Genomic DNA, 5,750 nt, shown 5'->3' on the forward strand with positions numbered 1-5,750 from the left:
TCTCCTCAAGGGTAAACCCAAAGGACTGGAGTGGACCAAAGAAGCAGCCGCAGCCTTCCGCCTTCTTAAGAAGGAGTTCACAAGGGCCCCACTCCTGACTCATCCTGACCCAAATCTTCCTTTCGTGGTGGAAGTGGACGCATCCACCACCGGCGTCGGGGCAGTATTATCCCAACATCATGATACACCGCCCCGACTGCATCCCTGTGCCTATTTCTCTCGGAAGTTGAGCCCGGCGGAGCAGAATTACAGCATAGGAGACAGGGAGCTTCTAGCAATCAAGCTAGCCTTGGAGGAGTGGCGTCACTGGTTGGAGGGAGCCAAACATCCGTTCCAGGTGATCACAGATCACAAAAACCTCCAATATATCAAAGAGGCCAAGAGACTATGTCCACGTCAAGCCAGATGGTCACTTTTCTTCTCACGTTTTGATTTCTCCATTTCCTATCGTCCAGGACCCAAGAATCTAAGAGCAGACGCTCTCTCTCGTTTACACGAGCATCACGATCATGAAGAACTCCCAACGAAGATTCTTCCCGAACACATCTCCATTTGTCCGATCACCTGGAACGCTCCTCCAGTCGTTGCCACTCCGGAAGCCCCTGCTCCGCCGGGATGCCCTCCTCATCGGCAGTTCATACCACCTGAACACCGGGTAGATCTGATCCACTCCTTACATACCTCGCTAGGCACTGGACATCCAGGGATCAACAATACTCTCTCGCTAGTATCCCAACGATTCTGGTGGCCAAACATGGCAAGGGATGTGAGGCAATATGTTCAGGGCTGTAAGGACTGTGCCCAATCCAAGAGCCCACGTCATCTACCCGCTGGAAAGCTCCATCCCTTGCCGATTCCGAACCGTCCCTGGTCACACCTAGGAGTGGACTTTATCACTGACCTCCCCTCGTCAGAAGGTAATACCTGTATTCTAGTCATCGTAGATAGATTCTCAAAGTTTGTCAAACTAATCCCTCTGAAAGGTCTTCCCACAGCCTTTGAAACAGCCGACAATATCTTTAATCAAGTCTTCAGGTCATTTGGTATTCCAGAAGATATTGTGTCGGACAGAGGTCCACAGTTCATCTCACGTCTATGGAAAGCCTTCTTCAAGCTCCTAGGTGTGGCCGTCAGCCTCTCTTCTGGATATCATCCCCAAACCAACGGGCAGACAGAGAGGAAGATTCAGGAGGTGGGACGGTTCCTGAGGACCTTCTGCAGTGGTCACCAGAGCTCCTGGAGCCAGTATTTGGGCTGGGCAGAATATGCCCAAAATTCACTGCGGCAACCCTCCACCGGACTCACGCCATTCCAGTGCGTCCTGGGCTTCCAACCACCGCTCTTTCCCTGGGATGGCGAACCATCTGATGTCCCCGCAGTGGATCACTGGTTCCGGGAGAGCGAGAGAGTCTGGGCCGAGGCTCATCAACATCTGCAGAGGGCAGTCCGTCGAAGCAAGGTAACCGCCGATAGAAGAAGGTCTGAAGAACCCAGATACACACCCGGACAAAAGGTGTGGCTATCCACCCGGGACATACGCATGCGACTGCCCTCTCGCAAGTTAAGTCCCCGATTTGTTGGTCCCTTCACCATCGTGGAACAGGTTAACCCCGTCACCTACAAACTACAATTACCCTCTCACTACCGTATTCACCCTACATTCCACGTATCACTCCTGAAACCCTATCACGATCCTGTTCTTCCCTCCACAGAGCCTGACCACGAAGAGGAACCCCCTCCTCCACTGCTCCTAGAAGAAGGAGCCGTCTACGCAGTGAAGGAGATCTTGCGTTCCCGACGTCGTGGTGGCCAGTTGGAGTACCTGGTGGACTGGGAAGGGTACGGCCCCGAAGAAAGGACATGGGTTCCCAGAGCTGATATTCTCGATCCTAGTCTCATGGTGGAGTTTCATGAGAGCCACCCTGAGTTCCCAGCGCCTAGAGGCAGAGGGAGACCACCACGGCGTCGGAGGTGTCGGCCCTCAGGAGCGGGCCCTGGGGAGGGGGGGTACTGTCACGGATTGGTCAGGCTCTCACGATCCCCACTCACGAAGATCACCATCACCTGACTTCTAATGAGCACACAGCTGCATCACATTCACGAGCACCAGATAAAAGCACAGCACTCCAGTCGCTCATTGTCCGGGCTCGTCTCGACGAAAGCGGACAACTGAGCGACCACTCAGCGTAGTCATCCTCAGCTAAAACAAACGCTTTACTTACCTGTTCTCTTTGTATTCCTCCTAGTCTTCCTGGTCCACCCGAATCGTCCTGTCTTCCAGTCCTTCCAAGTCTGTGTCATCCTCTGTCAGCTGTATCTGGTGTGTGCTGTCCATCCTCGTGTATTCCTGTTACCCAGCCACGGAGGAAAAGACCCCAACATCATTCCTGATCCTCCTGGCTATCCTTCATGTGCTCCTTGTTGTCATTTAATAAACACCCTAACGTTTCCTTACCTCTGTCTCCTGTCCGCTTCATAACAGGTTACAGGTTTTCTGCATTTTTCAAAATGTCTTCTTTTGTGTATTAAAAAAATGAAACCCAAACAGGTTTGTGACATGTGAAGGAGGACTAAACTATGACAGAATTTTAATGTTAGAGTGAATTATGTCTTTAAATGATTACAAAAGTTCTTATATAATGATTAAAAAAAGGAGTTCATTAAGGGAAGGACTAGTGTCTGGACTTCAAAACAAGAATTAACAAGACCGAAGTGGCAGAATCCTGACAGAGAATGAGAGTCTGTGCTGCCTTTATTGGAACTTTATTAGATTAAACATTGGATTTTTTTGTACTATTTACTCATGGAGCCAAACTAAAATCCCTGTATCTTTGGCATTTAACCATATAAGGGATAAAAATATGCAAACCATGCTCAGTCTGAAAATGTACCGCTATATACATATTGGTTTTCGCAAATCCACCAGAGGGCGCTGTGTACGCTCTTTGAGATCTCAAATTTCTCTCAAGAGAGTTGTTCATGCCTGCTGTTCTCGTGTAAATCCACCAGAGGCCGCTAACAACTGACTGACTGACCGATCGACTGACCCACCATCCTCCTCCTCTAAACCCAACCAATAGTGTTTTCAAAAGCACCTATTGACCCGCCCACCGACTTCCCTAAAACCAACAGACAGTCTTAAAAAGCAATCCAGAAAAACAAAAACCCTTGCCTGATTTTTGCCACAGTTTTAGATTCTCACCCTGTTATTTACTTGTTTATTTTATTTTTTGGCTTCTGTTTTTCTTATCCGCTTTCTGGAACTGTTCTTTCGAACCCCATTGTCTTGGTCAACTCCTCTCTGCGTCTCAAGTCCGGTGACGCACATGGCCAGCCACTGGACAAACTGGTAGCATACGGAGGTAAGCGATCAGTTATAGTTTGATTCAAGGGATAGTTCACCCATGAATCAAAAATTTTAATGAAATGTGGTTCTATACCTTTCAGTTTCTTGCTTCTGTTGAACACAAAAGAATAAATTCTGTCATTTACTTACGCTTCACCTGTTTGAGTTTATTTTTACTGTTGAAGACAAAACAAATGATTTTGAAAAATGTTTGAGTTGCCTCATTTTGTTGAACACACAAAAAAAGTTATTTTGAAGAATGTTAGAAACCAGTAACCATTGGCTTTCATAGTAGGAAAAACTAATTCTATGAAAGCCAATGGTTACAGGTTTCCAACATTCTTCAAAATAACTTTTTTGTGTGTTCAACAAAATGAGGAAACTCAACCATTCAAAATCATTTATTTTGTCTTCAATAGAAGAAATAACCTCAAGCAGGTTTGGAACAAGTGAAGCGTGAGTAAATGATGACAGAATTTTCAGTTTTTGGTAAACTGTCCCTTTAAGGTTGCTTAAAAGGGATAATTAAGTTGCATCATCCTGTGATGATTCATTTGGATCTAACAAACACTGCAAATAACTAGTCTTATTTTTATTCCGAAGTTTATGACAACAAGCTTAGGTAAGTTGAGCAGCAGTGAGTTGTGAGTGTCTATTATGCAAGTTATGTGTGCTGTCTTCATTGAGTGTGGGAACATTCTCTGGCTCTTTTGCATTCATGTAAAGTGTTTGAGTGGTTTGTGTCTCCCTGAGCTGCAGGCGTCCTCACAGCGATCAGCAAATGTCATTATTTTCTAGCATCTCCACAAATACATCTATGATGCTCACATTTGCAAATATTGTGAGTTAGTTTGAGAGAAAAAGAAGTCTAAAAGTGTCATTACCGCATTGTTGTCTATCTATCTATCTATCTATCTATCTATCTATCTATCTATCTATCTATCTATCTATCTATCTATCTATCTATCTATCTATCTATCTATCTATCTATCTATCTATCTATCTATCTATCTATCTATCTATCTATCTATCTATCTATCTATCTATCTATCTATCTATCCGTCAGTCAGTCAATCAATTAATCCATCCATCCATCCATCCATCCATCCATCCATCCATCCATCCATCCATCAATCAGTCAATCTATCTATCTGTCTATCTATCTATCTGTCTGTCCGTCCGTCCGTCCGTCTATCTATCTATTTTTCTATTGTTCTATCTTTCCATCTGTCTATACATCTATCTATCTATCCGTCCATCTATCCATCCATCCATCCATCCATCTATCTAATTAACCATCAATCTATCTATCTCTATCTATCTATCTATCTATCTATCTATCCATCCATCCATCCATCCATCCATCCATCCATCCATCCATCCATCCATCCATCCATCCATCCATCCATCCATCTATCTATCCATCCATCAGTCAAACAATCAATCAGTCAATCTATCTGTGTCCTTCCGTCCATACGTCTATGTATCGTTCTGTCTATCTATTTTTCTATTGTTCTATCTTTCCATCCATCTATACATCTATCTATCCATCCGTCTGTCTGCCGTTTTTCTGTCCATCTATCCATCCATCCATCATCCATCCATCCATCCATCCATCCATCCATCCATCTTATTATCCATCTATCTATCTATCTGTCCGTCCGTCCGTCTATCTATCTATCTATCTATCTATCTATCTATCTATCTATCTATCTATCTATCTATCTATCTATCTATCTATCTATCTATCTATCTATCTATCTATCTATCTATCTATCATGACGTACCTGCCAGTCTGTCTGTCTTATTATTCTGTCTGTCAATCTGCTTGTCTTTATCTATCATTTGATGTAACAATCATTCTATCCTTCACATTCATTCTGTCTCTCTGTCTATCTTCCTATCATTCTACCACTCCATATATCCCCTGTTCTGTCTAATGAATATTCCATTCAAAGATCTGCTCTTCTATTTAGTATTTACATGAGAAAACTACAAAATATGTCCAACAGATGTTTCTATTTATTAGAATTGCTACTATCATTATAACAATTACAGTAAGAATTTAGATGGTATTAATGGATTAGTAAATGTTGAAATGTGATTAATAAATGCTGTTCATAATTAGTTCATGTTAGTAAATGCATGAACTAATGAAATCTTATTGTAAAATGTGACCATGAATATTAATCCAACAGAGGATGATGCCAAATCACTGAACCGCTGAGTGTGACAGTTTGTTGACTTGTATAGATCAGTCTTTTTGACAAGAATATTGTAACCCAAAACCTTTGCTGCACAGATAACATATTCAAACAGCAGCCTGTACTCTGTCTCCTGCACTGTAAGGAGGAGTCCGCAGAGCAGCCTTTCGATTGGTTCACTGCAAAATCAGCACCTACTG

This window comes from Danio aesculapii, chromosome 25, assembly GCF_903798145.1.
Source record: "Danio aesculapii chromosome 25, fDanAes4.1, whole genome shotgun sequence".
Lineage (NCBI taxonomy): Eukaryota > Metazoa > Chordata > Actinopteri > Cypriniformes > Danionidae > Danio > Danio aesculapii.